The sequence below is a fragment of the Bos grunniens genome, chromosome 10 (assembly GCF_055505025.1).
Source record: "Bos grunniens cultivar Pamir isolate PY7600 chromosome 10, Bosgru_T2T1.0, whole genome shotgun sequence".
In the NCBI taxonomy this organism is placed as follows: Eukaryota; Metazoa; Chordata; class Mammalia; order Artiodactyla; family Bovidae; genus Bos; species Bos grunniens.
The window spans coordinates 87,608,498-87,628,597 of NC_141174.1; the positions used below are offsets into that span (position 1 = coordinate 87,608,498).

General features: G+C 44.4%; 1 protein-coding gene across 4 annotated transcripts in view; it reads right to left on the bottom strand.

Annotated features, from left to right (window-relative positions):
• The window catches only part of MAP2K5 (mitogen-activated protein kinase kinase 5), a 282,322-nt gene that overhangs the window by 13,164 nt on the left and 249,058 nt on the right, over nt 1–20,100 (bottom strand). The window lies entirely within an intron of this gene.

The window sequence follows — 20,100 nt, forward strand, 5'->3', positions numbered from 1 at the left end:
GAAGGGAAAGGTTACCCACTCCAGTATTCTGGCCTGAAGAATTCCATGGACTGTATAGTCCACGGGGTTGCAAAAGAGTAGGACACAACTGAACGACTTTCCCTTTCATTTCACTTTCAAAAAAACAAACAGAACAAACCTTCAACAAATAATAATGCAAAACAATTTTATGCTAATTACTGATTCAAGAGCAACGTGGTCATATTGTTTCAAACTTCAGCATTTACATGCAATCTTAGGGAGCGGTGTATTTCCTGTTTAGTGAAATGGCCTGTTTTCAAATCTAGAGGCACTTTACAAACCTACAGGGCACTGTAAATTTGACTCCCTTACTTAAGACTAAGAATCTGAAAGTTACATTAAAACTTGAACGCTTTACTTTCAGTTAGCCCCTCAAGCCTTTACTTAGTCCATTTTCTTGCAGTTTAGACTACTAATGCTAACACACTTAGCTTCTGGTTTCTCAATCTAAAGCACAAAATAAACAGACAAATAGAGGAGGAAGAGCCGAGAGCTGTTAGAAAGGGAACAAGGGCAGGAGTACTAAGTGACCTCTATTAGCAACACTACACAGCAAAAACGAAACCAAGGAACCAACGTGGGATCAACCAGGGCAAGGACAATGGCCCTCCACATGTTAATATCAGGAGACACTAGGACAGCAGAATACAGCCAATGACTGCTCATGAAGACGGTCTAAGAACATTTTCTAAAAAGCAAACCCTGAGGCACATAATCCGTTTAAGAGGACAGGGAAGTGTACAATACATTTAAAACCTCTTGCCTGTAATCTTCCAGTTATCTGAATAATTTCCTTTATTTGGAGGTACTCATTTATGGAAAGTGGTGAATAGGAGACTTGCTGCCCTTTGCATTTTGGAAGGTCAGGATTAAACAGGGAAAAGCTCGCACTCTGGCTGCCTTTCAGTAGCACCGTGTGACATCACCAGGCAGACAAGCCTTCAGAACCTCTGAACTCAATAAAGACATATGGGGCCACTTAGGGCCCAAGTTTATCTTGGCTTCCTTTGGAGCAAGTTTGATTACTTCTAAGATTTATGGTCAAAGTGGAAGGGAAAAAACATACCTCACAGAGCAGATTTATAACCTCATCTTGTTTTTATAATAACATTAGGGATGACATCCTATGACAGAATCTTGGAATGACTGCAGGGAGACTTAGAAACTCAGTGAGAAGTTTTATATTTTGGGGGTTTGGAGCACTTTGTACTTCCAGGGGTCAGGGAGGAAAGGACCAGGGAAATGAGCCAGGGAGACAGTCAGAAGGTGAGTGTCAGCTGGTCTAATTTTCTGTGTCAACTCTGAAAATTAGATAAACAATGACAAACCAGGCTTTTTAAATGAACATGTCACTTCTGGTTTTCTTGATACAAGGTAACATTTTTCAAGTCCTGGTAGCCCTAAAGACAGATTTAACCCCTGAGAGGTTTCTGTAAGTGTTCTAAAGCACCCACATCGAAACAAAAGGTTGAGTCCAACCCTACCACCCTTAAAAGAAAAACTAATTATCCTTGAAAGTTAAATACTCTTCTTCTAACAATTAAGGGGATTATGCCTAGAGCCAAAGGTCCAGCCTTCTACTGGACAGCCTTAGCAACTTTTTTTCCTTTCAGTCATCATCTTGGCTCTCTAGGGCAGCTCCTTTGATCTTTCAAACAGTGTTCTAAGCAGGGACTGGTTCCTTGCACCAACTCAGGGGAGCACAGACTGTTCTGGGTCCCCTGCTCCTATGTTACGAAGACATGGGGTAGGAGAACCGCTCTGGCCTACAATTTGGCTGTAACAAGCTCCCTGGTGGGGAGACGAAAGATCAGTGAATCTTTAATAGCTGCCCTCAGCGGCTTTGCTCTAAGGATATTTATTCAGTTGGAACATGTTGATTTGGAGAGAAAAATAAGTATAAATATAATTAGCAGCATCTGAGTAGAGTTCTTCATTCCACAAAGTGCTTTCAACCTCATCATCTAATTCAAATGTCACAGTAATGCCATGAAGTCTCAGGATGGCATTAGTGTCATTATCTACTTGTGGATTTGAAAACTAGGTTCAGAGAAGTTAAGTGATCTGGCTAAGGTGGCAGTGGGATCTGAGCTGGACATCAGCTCCAAAGCCTGTGCTTTTTGTTAGGTTTGTTAATATGTTTTGTTATAGTATAATATATGATAACAGCAATATAACAGCCAATGGTTGTGAGCACCTATCCCATGTCAGATACTAGCCAGGTGTTTTCATTTACAGCATTTCCTACGATCTCCAGTCACCTGTCAGAAGAGACGTGGGCCTACTTTACAGCAAAGATACTGATGCTCCTAGGTGGTAAGCCCTGTGCTTCAGGCTGAAGTCTCAACACTGGCTGGAACCCAGGCTCTTGGACTTCATATTCTTTGCCCATACTCTAGAGCTTGCAGCAACAACCCCCCACTCCCCCACCCCTGACCTCCTGCATTCCATACAAAGCACATAAGCCACGGTCTGCCCTGGATCAAAGTACAGAACAGGTCTTTTAAGGTTCTCTGACCCCAGCCTTGCCTCATCCCTGAATTCTAATGTCTTTTTCCTTTCTGATGTAGTAGAGTCTCCTTTTCTAAAGTGTCCCAAGGTTCAAAACTACCTCTGCTGCCAGCTTACTGTTGAGAAGAAAACTATCTGATTACACCAACTCACAGGATGGTATGAATAACTAATAAGAGCATTGGGGCTATATGCATTTGAAAAGAGGACACCTGCCCCAGTCCAGCTGCATCTCTGATATCTCAGGTGATAAGAGTTCTGGGTGTGAGGAGCTCTGTCTATGTGGGCAGGTAATTTCCCTGTGGTTTCCAGGGGCCTGTGAAGTTCACTCTCCATCATGCAGCTTTTCCCCCTCGCTCTGGAAACTCTGTGCTCTGTACAACAGGAGAACATCACCAACTGCACAGGAAGGCCATGGTCTGCCTTGGACATCAGGAAGGCTGTGTGTAGGAAATGCCCAGCACAGAGGCTATGCTGGAAACAGCTCTACAGTCGTGACTATCAGTGGCCTGGACTTGTTTTTTTCTAAGGACATTTTTGCAATGCCTAACACATACTCAGTGCTAAGTCTGGAAGACCGAGACCAGCTCTCCTGACAGCTGCACACGGTGTAGGTGGACAGGCAGAGGGGGTCTGGCTCTCCATGTAGGAAGGACTCTCACCACTCACTGAGCTGCCTCTCTCCTGAGCCTCAGGCCTAAAGACCCAACTTGCTCCCTCATTTAAAACGGGAATGAGCTGACTTCCCTGAGTTCAGAATTGCGTGTAACTAAAACACAAAACAGAAAAAAAGGAAACCCAACTGTTGCACTCGGTCGTGCACAGCCTATAGACAAGACGGCAGTGCCCTCAGACAGCATTTCAAATACAGTTTATTAGTGTGTGATATGAAAAGGGTATTTTTATTGCATGATATAATGCAATGGGACCTTGGGCGCTCTGTGGAAAGACCTCACACTCAGAAGTGTAATGAACCCATAGTCCCCAAAACATTATACTGTACATTAACCTATCATTAATGGCACGTTAGGGCTAGGGGCATTGCACGCTTGCTGGTCAGGGCTCCATCAGGGCAGTGTTGAGAAAACCGCACAGTCTTCCCAGGCTTAAAGCAAATAGAGAAAATAAATTTTCCTGATGTCTACAGGCAGCTTTAACGGAAGTTCAATCCCAGCTCTGCCTTGCAATTTCCAAGACTGCTTTCTTAAGAGAGGAAGATGCACAATTGAACAAAAGAAGGAAACGAGCCTTCTGCAGTTCACCCACAGCTATATGCCCCATAACCCCAATGTGGGCTAGACAAGGTCACAAGCAGAGAGCGCCTCTGGTAGCAGTGCAGAAGCTGCCCGCGGGACACTCAGGCCAGAACCTCAGTCTCCAGAGGCAGAAGGGATCTTGGCGACTGTGTGCCTACCTCCCTCACTCTCTAGATGGGGAAATCAAGGCTCAAAAAGATAAAGGAAGAGAAAACCTATCCAAAAGAAAAATGCGCACAGTATGTGAAAAAAATACTGATGGCCAATAAACATGAAAAAAAAAAAAACTTCATGCTTAATAAAAAGAATGTAAATGAAAACAACTGAATATCATTTATCACTGATCAGACAGATGAAGATTAATGTCTAATACTTTAGTAGCAAAAGAGGTGAATGCTCAGTTGTGTCCAACTCTTGGCGATCCCATGGACTGTAGCCTACTAGGCTCCTCTGTCCATGGAATTCTCAAGGCAAGAATATTGGAGTGGGCAGCCATTCCCTTCTCCAGGGGATCTTCCTGACCCAGGGACAGGACCCACATCTGCATCACAGGTGGATTCTTTACTGCTGGGCCACCTGGGAAGCTCCGAAAGAGGTGAGGGGGAATTGCAATTCTCATATCCATTTTGTAAAGGTGTATGTATATATATAGAAAGATGGTCACCAGCTTAACAGCCAAGGTCTGGAAATCACCAAAATGTTTTATGGCAGGGTCCTGGTTAAATAAATATGAAACATCTATATAATGGAACACCATGCAGCATAAAACAGAATGAGGCAGACTTTCATGTGATATGGAAAGATCTCAGATCTCAAAGATATAAGCAAAAAAGTAAGGTACAGAACAATAAAATTAACAATTCTTGAAGGACACACAAATTACTATTAATAGTGCTTAATTCTGGAGAGTGGGGCTGAGGGTGTATATTGCATCCTTCTGTACTCTTTGAATTTTTAAATAATTTTAACACTAGTTTTAGAAAGTCAATGATGAGAGCAGGAGCAAACATTTTGGGGGAATTTATTTCCTAACTTCTATGCTAAGTGATTTATGCACTTTATCTTGTCTGGATTTTCACACACAAAAAAGCAGTAATTTGGTCACTATTATCCCTTTCTATAAGGGCTTCCCTCGTGGCTCAGATAGTAAAGAATCTGCCTGCAATGAAGGAGACCTGGGTTTCATCCCTTGTTTGGGAAGATTCCCTGGAGAAGGGAATGGCAACCTACTCCAGTATTCTTGCCTAGAGAATTCCATGGACAGAGGAGCCTGGTGGGCTACAACAATCCTTGGGGTCACAAAGAGTCAGACATGACTGAGTGACTAACACACACACATCCCTTTCTGTAATGTGGGAACTGAAGTTTTGAGGGATAAAATAATTTGTTCAAGGTGACCTTATTGCCCATCTACTTTCAATAATGAAACAGTATTTGTAAAACAGAGAAAAATCTTTCCAGATTCTGATGCTGCCCATGACCACCTTCCTGGGGAAAGCTGGGAAAGCTTGCCTTACCCTACCTGTGGTCAGGGAGGAAGGCAAGACAAAAAGACTGCTGACTTTGAGATGGAATTGAGTTTCTGGAAATATCCAGTCTCCACATCACAAAAGGAGATGGGCTGAGGGACCCTAGGCTACCCACACTGTTCAAGTAAACAACGCTTGGCAACCAGGGCTTGAACACATGAAGGGAAGTATTTCCCCAATTAAACATGAAACGACTTCAAAGGAAACCCAGCAGGCACTTCATGAATGAAGAGGCAGCTGTCTGAGACCAGCAGAATCACAAGGCGAGAGTGGGGGCCAGGAAGGAGGAGGCAACGCCACGCCTTAGGACTCTGCGCGGAATCGTGACGCTGCTTCGGAAGTTTGCTCTGTTTCCCATTCCTCCATTCTCCCCAATAAAAGAGTCTTGTTATTGTTGGATAACAGACTTTGCAGCAACATTTTAAAATGCTAGATTTTATTTGTCCTAGGGTCTGCCAACACACACTGTAATTAAAATGTTGATTAGTAAACAGTTTAAATATATGACAGACAATGCAGTTAAAGCCTACAGTTAGGTCAATATGTGATTGAGAATTGCCATTTAAAAAATCTCATTTAAATTTTGCATACATTAATCACTACCATACTTCAAGGTTCTGATATCCACCTGACTACAATATTAAAATAAAACTTGCTGCCCCAGGGAAATCCTACTTATTCTTAATTGTTTCGAGGCTTTGATGGGCTTTTAATCTAAGATTAATTTATGCAATTTTAAATAACTCTTCTTATGATTAATAAGCTTGAAAATTAAAAGGAGTCTAAAGCAATTATAATGAGCATTTGGTCATAACCTCATTAGAAGAAGGAGTGAAGGATACAGCTCTGGAATTCTTACAAGACTACAATTTAAGGTTACTTTTAGAGAAGTCAAACGTAGTTCCTGAAATTGCAAAGGCAGGTTAGCAAAGGTCACTGTTAAAATGACGGCTAGCTAGATTAGCATACTAATGATTTTCTCTGATAGTGACAGAAAGGACACTGAAAAGAAGATGCAGAAAGAGAGACAAATGACATGCTGCCAAGAAGCCACAGGCTCTGAACTGGGTTTCCTGTTATTCTGGCTGGAGAACTTCATGGAATTTCAGAAAGAGCCAGGGGATTAGAACATCCCTATTTATAAATCAGTTTCAGTAAGAGAGTCTGATCCACATGGAGCAAGCAGAGATCAGTCCTCTGTAGCCTGTTTGCCTGTTGTGCTGGGGTCACTGCCTTGCCTTGGATAGCAAGGAGATCAAACCAGTCAATCCTAAAGGAAACCAACCCAGAATACTCATTGGAAGGACTGATGCTGAAGCTCCAATATTTTGACCACGTGATGTGAAGAGCCGACTCACTGGAAAAGACCCTGATGCTGGGAAAGATTAAGGGTAGGAGGAGAAAGGGACAACAGAGGATGAGATGATTGGATGGCATCACTGATTCAATGGACATGAACTTGGGCAAAAACTCTGGGAGATAGAGAGGGACAGGGAGGCCTGGTGTGCTGCAGTCCATGGGGTCATAAAGAGTTGGACATGACTTGGTGACTGAACAATGACAACACTGCCTTGCCTAAGAACTAACAATGGCTTCCTGCAGCTGCAACTCCTCAATGGTGTGCAAAGCCCTTCCGGAGCTGGCTCTCTGCTGAGCTACCCCTTCCTTTTAAAAAAAAATTTGTTTTTTATGTGACCCATTTTAAAAGTCTTTATTGAATTTGTTATAATTTTGTTTCTCTTTGGGATTATTTTTTGGCTGTGAGGCATGTGTGATCTTAGCTCCCTGACTAGGGATCCTGCATCCTCTGCATTGGAAGGTAACGTCTTAACCGCTGGACCGTCAGGGATGTCCAGAACCACCATTTTTTAATTTCTATTTTCAAACAAATCCTACAGGTCTGGCCGGAGCTGAGATGTGTCCTCTGACCACCCTCACACTCCCTGTCCTGAGCCCTCGCACCAGCAGGCACATCAGCAGCACACAGCCCACCCCGTATTTTCTAGATGTCTCCTCTGGGTGTGTCCAGTCTGCTCCTTGAAGATCTGGATGTTTCTTACATTTCTTTTGAGCCCATCACAGCACCTCACAGACAGCACATTCTTGTTCCTTAACTGTTGCATAATAATCCCTCCAACAAGATGTTCACAATACTGATACTAGACGACTGACACAAAAAGTTCAGGCTTTACAATGACTGGGGAAGAACAACTCACAAAGATCTGTCTATCTCTAGTTCAGTTCAGTTCAGTCGCTCAGTCGTATCCGACTCTTTGCGACCCCATGAATCGCAGCACGCCAGGCCTCCCTGTCAATCACCAATTCCCGGAGTTCACTCAAACTCATGTCCATCAAGTCGGTGATGCCATCCAGCCATCTCATCCTCTGTTGTCCCCTTCTCCACCTGCCCCCAATCCCTCCTAGCATCAGAGTCCTTTCCAATGAGTCAAGTCTTCGCATGAAGTGGCCAAAGTATTGGAGTTCAGCCTCAGCATCAGTCCTTCCAATGAACACCCAGGACTGATCTCCTTTAGGATGGACTGGTTGGATCTCCTTGCAGTCCAAGGGACTTGCAAGAGTCTCGTCCAGCACCATAGTTCAAAAGCATCAATTCTTCGGTGCTCAGCTTTCTTCACAGTCCAACTCTCACATCCACACATAACCACTGGAAAAATCATACCCTTGACTAGATGGACCTTTGTTGGCAAAGTAATATCTCTGCTTTCCAATATGCTATCTAGGTTGGTCATAACTTTCCTTCCAAGGAGTAAGCATCTTTTAATTTCATGGCTGCAATCATCATCTGCAGTGATTTTGGAGCCCCCAAAAATAAAGTCTGACACTGTTTCCACTGTTTCCCGATCTATTTCCCATGAAGTAATGAGACCAGATTGAGAGGAGCTACCCCATGTCCGAGGTCAGGGGAGGCAGCCGAGAGGAGCAACCTCACGTCCAAGGAGCGGTGGCTGCGCGGGCGCAGGAGGGCTGAGAGGAGCTACTCCATGTTCAAGGTCAGGAGGGGTGACTTAGTCCAAGGTAAGGAGCAGCAGCTGCGCTTTACTGGAGCAGCCGTGAAGAGATACCCCACATCCAAGGTAAGAGAAACCTAAGTGAGACAGTAGGTGTTGCGAGAGGGCATTAGAGGGCAGACACACTGAAATCATACTCACAGAAAACTAGTCAATCTAATCACACAAGGACCACAGCCTTGTCTAACTCAGTGAAACTAAGCCATGCCATGTGGGGCCACCCAAGACAGGTGGGTCATGGTGGAGAGATCTGACAGAATGTGGTCCACTGGAGAAGGGAATGGCAAACCACTTCAGTAGTCTTGCCTTGAGAACCCCATGAACAGTATGAAAAGGCAAAATGATAGGATACTGAAAGAGGAACTCCCCAGGTTGGTAGGTGCCCAATATGCTACTGGAGATCAGTGGAGAAATAACTCCAGACAGAATGAAGAGACGGAGCCAAAGCAAAAACAATACCCAGTTGTGGATGTGACTGGTGATAGAAGCAAGGTCCAATGCTGTAAAGAGCAATATTGCATAGGAACCTGGAATGTCAGGTCCATGAATCAAGGCAAATTGGAAGTGGTCAAACAGGAGATGGCAAGAGTGAATGTCAACATTCTAGGAATCAGCGAACTAAAATGGACTGGAATGGGTAAATTTAACTGAGATGACCATTATATCTACTACTGTGGGCAGGAATCCCTTAGAAGAAATGGAATAGCCATCATGGTCAACAAAAGAGTCTGAAATGCAGTACTTGGATGCAATCTCCAAAATGACAGAGTGATCTCTGTTCATTTCCAAAGGCAAACCATTCAGTATCATGGTGATCCAAGCCTATGCCCCAACCAGTAACGCTGAAGAAGCTGAACAGTTCTATAAAGACCTACAAGACCTTTTAGAATTAACACCCCAAAAAGATCTCCTTTTCATTATAGGGGACTGGAATGCAAAAGTAGGAAGTCAAGAAACACCTGGAGTAACAGGCAAATTTGGCCTTGGAGTACAGAATGAAGCAGGGCAAAGGCTAATAGAGTTTTGCCAAGAGAACACACTGGTTATAGCAAACACCTTCTTCCAACAACACAAGAGAAGACTCTACACATGGACATCACCAGATGGTCATTACCGAAATCAGACTGATTATATTCTTTGCAGCCAAAGATGGAGAAGCTCTATACAGTCAGCAAAAACAAGACCAGGAGCTGACTGTGGCTCAGATCATGAACTCCTTACTGCCAAATTCAGACTTAAATTGAAGAAAGTAGGGAAAACCACTAGACCATTCATGTATGACCTAAATCAAATCCCTTATGATTATACAGTGGAAGTGAGAAATAGATTTAAGAGACTAGATCTGATAGACAGAGTGCCTGATGAACCATGGACAGAGGTTTGTACAGGAGAGAGAGATCAAGACCCATCCCCATGGAAAAGAAATGCAAAAAAGCAAAATAGCTGTCTGGGGAGGCCTTACAAATAGCTGTGAAAAGAAGAGAAGTGAAAAGCAAATGAGAAAAGGAAAGATATACCCATTTGAATGCAGAGTTCCAAAGAATAGCAAGGAGAGATAAGAAAGCCTTCCTCAGTGACCAATGCAAAGAAATAGAGGAAAACAACAGAATGGGAAAGACTAGAGATCTCTTCAAGAAAATTAGAGATACCAAGGGGACATTTCATGTAAAGATGGGCTCGATAAAGGACAGAAATGGTATGGACCTAACAGAAGCAGAAGATATTAAGAAGAGATGGCAAGAATACACAGAAGAACTGTACAAAAAAGATCTTCATGACCCAGATAATCATGATGGTATGATCACTCACCTAGAGCCCGACATCCTGGAATGTGAAGTCAAGTGGCCCTTAGAAAGCATCACTACGAACAAAGCTAGTGGAGGTGATAGAATTCCAGTTGAGCTATTTCAAATCCTGAAAGATGATGCTGTGAAAGTGCTGCACTCAATATGCCAGCAAATTTAGAAAACTCAGCAGTGGCCACAGGACTGGAAAAGGTCAGTTTTCATTCCAATCCCAAAGAAAGGCAATGCCAAAGAATGCTCAAACTACTGCACAATTGCACTCATCTCACACTCTAGTAAAGTAATGCTCAAAATTCTCTAAGCCAGGCTTCAGCAATACGTGAACCATGAACTTCCAGATGTTCAAGCTGGTTTTAGAAAAGGCAGAGGAACCAGAGATCAACTTGTCAACATCCGCTGGATCATCAAAAAAGCAAGAGAGTTCCAGAAAAACATCTGTTTCTGCTTTATTGACTATGCCAAAGCCTTTGACCGTGTGGATCACAATCAACTGTGGAAAATTCTGAAAGAGATGGGAATACCAGACCATCTGACCTGCCTCTTAAGAAACCTATATGCAGGTCAGGAAGCAACAGTTAGAACTGGACATGGAACAACAGACTGGTTCCAAATAGGAAAAGGAGTATGTCAAGGCTGTATATTGTCACCCTGCTTATTTAACTTATATGCAGAGTACATTATGAGAAACGCTGGGCTGGAAGAAGCACAAGCTGGAGTCAAGATTGCCGGGAGAAATATCAATAACCTCAGATATGCAGATGACACCACCCTTATGGCAGAAAAGTGAAGAGGAACTAAAAAGCCTCTTGATGAAAGTGAAAGAGGAGAGTGAAAAAGTTGGCTTAAAGCTCACCATTCAGAAAACTAAGGAATATCTCTAAGAAACTACCAATTTATCAGACACTACTACAAATGTGTAACTTACGTTTACTTTTCTAGATTGCATTAAGCTCCACTAAGCGTATGCGTCTTTCAAGAAGCTACGGATCAGACGTGCCCAGAACATCAGACGAGACAAATCAGAACCCAAAGAGGCTGAAGGATTCAGTGCCCCTACATATCCAGCACTTAACAGTTTAAACACTTTCACAAACTATTTTAATAGGGAAAACACCCACCCTTCAAGATTGGTATTAAATCTGTCATTTTATAGATGAAGAAGCTGAGGCTCAGTTAAGCTAAGTAACTGTTGATTACCCAGGAGAGGCAGAGACTCTCCTGAAAAGAGAAATCCTGAAATCGGGTCTTCTGATAATCCAGAGCAACGCTCCTTCCAATCTGCCATGTTGCTTCTCATCTTATGTTCACAACAGACTCACTTTCAAGATCGAGAGCCCATTTCTGGCCTCTGCAGACTTAACACACAGAGGACAGAGTATGTCTTGCTGGTTTCAGCCACATACCTTTCTACTTCTACAACCATGGTTATGGAAACCAGTTGGGTCATGGGATCATCAACTCAACGGACATGAGTTTGAGCAAACTCTGGGAGATAGGGAAGGACAGGAGAGCCTGGTGTATTGCAGTCCTTGGGGTTGCAAAGGGCTGAACATGACTGAGCGACTGAACAACGACAAATCCTATGAACAAGTCACAATCTGCGAGTGGAAGGAAAGCAAAGTGTCAGGAGGTAGGGAGTGATATGCTGGTTCCTGCTGAGCAGCTGGAGGCTGGGGACGGGACTCTGGAGAGGCGGTACAGCCACCTCAGGCTTTAACTACTTGCCCACAGTCAGCCCCTCCCCTGCTGTCCAGGAGACAAGATTCTTCCTCATGATCTTAGAACAATCAGAAAAAAGACTCTAGGGGATGCAGGCTTCAGTAGTTGGGGCTCATGGGCTCAGCAGCTGTGGCTCCTGGGCTCCAGAGCACAGGCTCAACAGTTGAGGCGCATGGGCTTAGCTGTTCTGCAGCGTGTGGGATCTTCTAGGACCAGGGATTGAACCCTCGTCTCCTGCATTGGCACGTGGATTCTTTACCACTGGGCCACCAGGCAAGCCCAGTGTTTTTTTCCTTGTGATGAGAACACTTAGGATTTACTCTCTTAACAACTTTCAAATATATCACATTAACTATAGTCGTTATTTTGTGCATCACATCCCTAGTACTTACTTATCTTAGAACCAGAAGTTTGTACCTTTTGACCATCTTTATCCAATTCACCCTTCCTCTGCCTCTAATCACCACAAATCTTTTTCCTATGAAATTTTTTTTAAGATTCCACATATCAGATTTTTGTCTTTGTCATTGTCTAACCTACCTCAAACACCGTAATGCCCTAAAGATTCATCCATATTGTTGCTAATGGCAGAATTTCCTTTTTTATGGCTGGATAATATTCTGCTGTGTATATATGTGTATCTATCTCACAACCTTTTTACTTATTCATCTGTTGATAGACACTTGGGTTGTTTCCATGTGTTGGCTGTCGTAAGTAATGCCGCTATGAGCATGGGGGTACAGGTATTTCTTTGACTTAGTGTTTTTGTTTCCTTCAGATACAGTCCCAGAAATGGAAATGCTGGATCACACGACAGCCCTATTTCCCATTGTTTAAGGAAGCTCCATACTGTTTTCCAGAGTAGCCTTACCAGTTTGCGATCCTACCAGCACTACACAGGGTTCCCTTTTCTCCACATCCTTGCCAACACCTATCTCTTGTCTTTCTGATGACAGCCATTCTAACAGGCGTGGGGTGATACGTTCACTGTGGTTGTGATTTACGTTTCCCTCTATAATTAGTGATGTACTTGCTGGCCATTCGTATAGCTTCTTTGGAAAAGCGTCTATTCAGGTGCTTTGCCTATTTAACTTACTGTAGATTTTGATTATTTATTTACGGCTGCACTGGGTCTTCACTGCGGTGCACAGGCTTTCTCCACTGGAGTGAGCAGGGGCCGACACACGGCTCAGCTGCCCTGCAGCACGTGGAATCTTCCTGGACCAGGGATTGAACCCATTTCCCCTGTGCTGGCAGGCGAGTTCTTAACCACTGGACCACCAGGGAAGTCCTCCTTTGCCTATTTTTAAATTGGTTTGTTTTTCTTGCTTTTGAGTTGTATGAGTTCTTTATATATTTTGGATATTAATCCCTTATCAGATACACTATTTGCAAATATTTTTTTCTCCTTCTGAAGAGTGTCTTTTATTCTTTTCGATCATCCAGTCAAGAGAGATTACCGAACAGCTACTTTGTGCCTTGTATTGTGCCAGCTGGCTCAGTGGTAAAGAACCCGCCTGCCAATGCAGGAGGCACGGGTTTGATCCCTGGGTCAGGAAGATCCCCTGGAGAAGGAAATGGCAATCCACTCCAGCATTCTTGCCTGGGAAATCCCATGGACAGAGGAGCCTGGAGGGCTACAGTCTGCGGGGTTGCAGAGTCAGACAAGACTGACTGACTAAACAGCTCTGCCAGCTGCAGGGATGCAGTGTCTTCCTCACCACACTGTTAAGCTCCTGGAGGGCAAGACTGGTGTTTCGGCAGTCTCTGTATTCCTACAGCTGTGCAACTCAAGTAAGTGGTCTGGGGGCCACTTGCCACTAGTTTGCAAGAAGGTAAGAAGCTATGCTACGAAGTAAATCAGCACACAGCTTCTTCACAGAGAGAATTTTGCTATAAAAAACTGTCAGGTGAACTAAACAGAAAACTTCCATACGTGCTTGATTTATATTCTAGCACGAACTCATCTTGTGTTCAAGAAACTGTTCAGATATTACCATTAGTCCATGGTCTGTATCTGCTAAGTCGCTTCAGTCCTGTCTGACTCTGTGCGACCCCAGAGACGGCAGCCCACCAGGCTCCCCTGTACCCGGGATTCTCCAGGCAGGAACACTGGAGTGGGTTGCCATTTCCTCCTCCAATGCATGCAAATGAAAAGTGAAAGTGAAGTTGCTCAGTGGTGTCAGACTCTAGCGACCCCATGGACTGCAGCCTACCAGGCTCCTCCGTCCATGGGATTTTCTAGGCAAAATACTGGAGTGGGGTGCCATTGCCTTCTCCGGGTCTGTATCTGAGTAGCACTAAACTGCAGCACCTAGCAACTTATTCCACATATAGAACGTGCTCAGTAAGGTTTTCTGAGTTAAAAGAAATTTCTCCCAAACTCAAAGAGTAATATCACTTAGAAGCTGCTCATTTCTATAATTGTGATAGTAAACTAAAAAGGAGAGAAGGTTTTGTGGCCAGATAAACTGCAGAACATGCTCTGCCTTCAGTTTTTGCCATAGATTGATGAAGCCAGAAATCCGGAAGAGCTCGCGAACTTTCACAGCTTCTCTTCAGAGAAACAGACAGGTGCAAACTGCTGGTCATTATTTCCTCTCTTCCTACTCGGTTTATCTGCACTGAGGTTTAGGCCCCAGCCGCTGTGTCCAGACACGAGCTCTCTGCTCCAACCACAGTCCTCCAGATGCAGGACAAGGCCAAGGTGGAGGGGGATAGAAGGGGTGAGCTGAGCAAGCATCCTGGAAGAATGAACAAGCACAGACTTGCCATTCCATGTTTCTCTGTGGGGTGTCTGTCTCAGTTTTGTTTTGGATTGCCTCAGCTGCAACTGTCACAAGCGTAATAACAACCCTCTGCCCACTATGCACCAATATTAGCTTTGATGTAGTGCAGAGCAGTCCTATATTCTTCCTGGCTGTGTGACTCTAGGCAAGTCAATTATCCTCTCTGAGCCCCAGTTCAATGTATCAGTAAAACGGGAATAAGAATAATCTTCATAGTGTTTGTGTGAATGTCAAATGAGATATGATATACAAAAGATCTCTGTAAATACATGCATATTTAAAACTGTGATCTGTTAAGCTTAATTCTTCTCTCTAAAGTAAAGCTTTTCTTTCTTTAAGGTTAAAAATTAGAAGACTGAATTCATCTGCAGCCACAAGTTGTATGCAACAGTTGCTCCGATTTCAAGTAATTTCAGAGAAAATAGGTATAGTATGGATTTTGACTAGTGTGTATATTAGATATAAGCTATGTCTCACATACGTGCAGAGAGTAATACACTCACAAAAATACCCCAATGTTCTGCAACGCGTGGCTCAGTTGTGACCCCATTCACAAAGCCTCCCCAGGCAACCCTGGCTGGAAGAAATCTTGCCTTTCTCAGAGCTCATTGAACCTGTTAAATTCATATCACTTCAGTTCAATAATTATTTATTGAGCATTCAGTGTGGGGCTAGGGATTGGGCTAAAGCTGAGGTACAAAGATAAAGATGACTTGATCTTTTCCTCTAGGAACCTGTGGTCTTGCTTAAGGCCTGTTACATTACTGCCACAAAGTGTGAAAAAAGCACTGAGCGACTTCACTTTCACTTTTCACTGTCATGCATTGGAGAAGGCAATGGTAACCCACTCCAGTGTTCTTGCCTGGAGAATCCCAGGGACAGGGGAGCCTGGTGGGCTGCCATCTATGGGGTCACATAGAGTTGGACACAACTGAAGCGACTTAGCAGCAGCAGCAGAGGTACTCGGCCAGAAAGAAGGGTGGCAGACAACAGGAAGCCAGCAGCCCTACTGAAGGAGGCCTGGCAAAGCTTCAGGGGCTGAGCCAGTGGGGTTTTGCAGGCCGAGTAGGAGTTCACCACATGAGTGTAAGGAAAGCACATTCTTGATGGAAGAAATGGCACATGACATGACCGTGTGAGGATGCCTCACGTGTTAATGGACTGTCAGGCTGTCAGGGCATAGGCTGTGTTTACAGGAGCACAGTGAGGTGGAGGGCCAGGTGAAGGCAGGCAGGAGTAGGTGCAGGAGGGCCTTTGCCAAGTCTGTCTATCCTGTGCTTGGCTGTTCATGCCCTCATATTCCTTGCTAGACTAGAAACTGGTTGAAGGCAGGAGGCAAGATTGACAGTGTTTCCTCGGCATCAGGCAGGACGCTCTGCCCAGAGTAGACACTCAACAAAGAAGGGTGGGTGTGTGCTGACATTCTCTTCCTGTCTCACAAGAGCAGAAGAGGCTGCTGAAATACAAACCTGCACCAGACGCGCAGTGCGTTACAATTCAGCCGGCCCCTGAAAAGCTAGCCTCATGCCTGCCTTTGGTACTTAACCCACTTTCCAGATGACACGCACTGCTGCCTGCACAGGTGAGCTGCAAAGGGGGCCATTTCCAAAGGCAGGAAGCCGAGCTGCCCAGCCAGGGCTCTGCGGACCTCCCTGACAGGGGAAGCCAAAGCTCGTTTAGGAGAAAGAACTTTCTAGCCCTGGGGCTGGTGCCTCAAGCCCGGCAAACGCCAGCATTCCAGGGCTGCTGATTTGCCTTCCCGAGAGCGAGAGTATTCCAGAGGCAAGCCTGTGGCTTAAAAAAAAAAAAAAAAAAAAATCATGTTTAATTTAAAAATTAGAAACTGGAGCAGGCTGTGAGCACAGGGGTTGATTGAAACAAAATTTAAATTCCTGTCAAGCCCATTTAAACACGGGGGCCCTTCATAGACAATTAGCTGCTCCCTGTGAATGCTGAATAAACTCAGGCCTGGTCACTGCGAGCAGAGAGGCACCTACTGTGAGGCGCTGAAAAAAAAAATTAACTAAAATCAGGCTGTATGAAATATTCAGCCTTCCAGTATATCACAGGGGTTTGAAAGTGTAAACAAGACAAAAATCGATTCCTTAGTGCCCTCAAATCAAGCCCCCAAAATGGTTAGGGCATCTGTTTCTGCTAAATTTTGTTTACATCGGCAGATTTGCCTTAATTGCAGTTGTTTATTTCTCATTGTCCCTGGGGCCCTAATCTCCCGATTACTAATACTTAACACTCATTTCACATCTAAAGCTACTTCTAATCCTCAACAGGTTTTGGGGGCTCTTAAAATTATTGAAACCACAGAGGCGGGAGAGACAGCCTCTTTGTGAAAGGAACATTTTCTTATCTACTACCAGCTGGGCCCAATCATCACCAGGGATGGCTACAACAAAGGTGGTGAAAGGCTCTCCCACAATGACTGCTGCTCCACTGGGGATTCAGGGGATAAAAAGGAGCTTTGATGGAAAAATCTGAACAAGAGGCTAAAGCAGTCCAGCCAAATAAAGTTACTGTCATAATCAAATGCTGTCAATCACCATGAAAATCCAATTAAAAATGTCTCAGCACAGCCCTCTTAAGTGGAAAAATGTACCCTATGTACACAAATTTTTGTCAACTCCACACCAGTCTCACAATGAGAAAGTCCTCCTATTCACTGAACCCCCCTCCCCCACCCCCAAGTTTAGAAAGAGATGCGGGTCATTCAGAAGCAGTCTGAGGGAGCTGCGACGCACACAGGCTATTGGTATACAATTAAGAGTTAATCGGGTTCCATTTGAAAATTCCATTTTCATTTGTGTTGAGGGAACCTTTGCACGAATAAACGAATGGTAACTTATTCTCCTACTTCAGAATCAGTGACCATTTATATTAAGAGAGCGGGGAAACAGTAAGCCAGGATACTGGAAAGAAACGAGTCCATTCTCCAGCAAATGTCCCTCGGTAGACCATGGCCTAATGTTCAATTCTAATCTTGAAAATTAAATAGAGGAGAGAAGGCCCAAATGTCTCCGCTGCCTTTCTGCAGTCTCTTAAACGGCTAAGTAAACCTCAAGTTATCTGCAGGCAGATCTGACCCCCCAAATAGCTGTCTACAGAAGCCCTCACTGAATCCACACAGCTCCTGGTCCCCCAAGGTCTCTCTTGAAACTGCTACAAATTAAAAAGCAAACAACCCATTAAACAAATCCAGCTGGTTACAACTGTAAATAGGTGGCTTCTAATAACTTTCCAGCCCTTGAAATTCCTGGCTAGATTCATTCATTATTGATAAGTATTGCATCGATTTATTGGAGTGCTGTTGATGTTGTTGTTTGGTTGCTAAGTTGTATCCGACTTTTTGTGACCCCATGGACTGTAGTCCACCAGGGTTCTCTGTCCATGGGATTTCCCAGGCCAGAATACTGGACTGGGTTGCGAATTCCTCCTCCAGAAGATCTCCCCGACCCAGGGATCAAACGTGCGTCTCCTGCATTGGCTGGTGGGTTCTTTACCACTGAGCCACCAGGGAAACCCTTATTGGAGCGTACTTACAGGGAGACGTGCACTTACAGGAAATGGATGGGGAGACAGTGGAAACAGCGTCAGACTTTATTTTTCTGGGCTCCAAAATCACTGCAGATGGTGACTGCAGCCATGAAATTAAAAGACGCTTACTCCTTGGAAGGAAAGTTATGACCACCCTAGATAGCATATTCAAAAGCAGAGACATTACTTTGCCAACAAAGGTCCGTCTAGTCAAGACTATGGTTTTTCCAGTGGTCATGTATGGATGTGAGAGTTGGACTGTGAAGAAGGCTGAGCACCGAAGAATTGATGCTTTTGAACTGTGGTGTTGGAGAAGACTCTTGAGAGTCTCCTGGACTGCAAGGAGATCCAACTAGTCCATCCTAAAGGAGATCAGTCCTGGGTGTTCTTTGGAAGGAATGATGCTGAAGCTGAAACTCCAATACTTTGGCCACCTCATGCAAAGAGTTGACTCATTGGAAAAGACCCTGATGCTGGGAGGGATTGGGGGCAGGAGAAGGGGACGACAGAGGATGAGATGGCTGGATGGCATCACTGACTCGATGGACATGAGTCTGTGTGAACTCCGGGAGTTGGTGATGGGCAGGGAGGCCTGGCATGGTCGCAAAGAGTCGGACATGACTGAGCGACTGAACTAATTAACTACAGGAAAACAAGTTTGCTGCTTTCAGTAGCAATTCCCAAGTCACAGAGACTGGGCTTCAGGATTGTTTTATATTCCCCCCACAAGTGGCTGAATGACAGGATTTTTCAGCCTCATCTGTTATTCCCAAGGACTGGGGGGCAGGGTGGCCCACATCTGACATGGTGATAGACAGAAGACCTTGGGGTCCCCTGACATCAATTTAAGCTGAAAAACGTGCTGGCCAGGTGGTCTCCTCTAAGTCTTGACTCTCTAATGACCTTTTGACTTGGAAGGAACCGTCAAAGGTGAATTCTCAAGTGGTCAGAACACATGCCAAAGATCACAGGTGCTCTGAGCAAGGACTGCTTCACACTTTCTTGCTCTTCCTGTCCTTCCAGGGTGGACAGCAGAGCCCTGGTGCCTGTTCTGATGGGTCTGGCTGTACTGGTCGTTAAAAGCTGAGAATGGTATCCAAGCAAACAATGTGATATCCCAGAAATTCTATTATTTTGGAACCAAATGATTTCCCCACATGACCTCTCATAGCAGAAAGTCAAACAAGAATCTCGGATCAGATCATGTAGTTCTAGTGTGGCCATCCTAACTCATACTGAATATCAGAGCCCAGGATGGCTTGCTCTTGGGTGAGTTTCCCCAACTTTACTCTGAGTTCCTACAGAACAGGGACACATGATGTCATTTTTGTCTTTATGTCTAATACAGTGTTTTATTACAATGAAGTAGAATGAGTGGCACATGCAAAGAATAATCAATAGTGCTATCTCTTCTTTTAGTCAGAACAGAGAGCATGCCTGAATGACAGCCACATATGACTAAGCTAGGAACTGAATTAAAGATCAGGCTCTTCTTTCAAGGAGCTCACAATCTAGTTGTAAGGAGAAAAACATGGTGTCAAACCAGTGAGTTTCACTTGGACAGTTTTTAAAAGCAGCAGCAACAAAAAGAGCCCCCAGGACCTGCTCCCTGGTCCAAATGCCAGAGATTCTCTGACTTGGGTTGGGATCTGGGCAGTTTCTTTTAAAACCCACTCAGATGATTCTGATGAGTTAGGAACCCCTGCACCACATGGGCCAAGCTGTGAATTTACCATGAATATATATTTTATGTGATGAAGTGCTGTTTCAAGTTGGAGACAATAAATGGTGGAGGGATTCTGAGCAGGGAGCAGGCACTGTGAAACAGAGGAGTGGGGAAGGCTGCAGGGAGGAGGAAGGCAAAGTCTGAGGACGGTGGGGAGGAGGGCATTCTA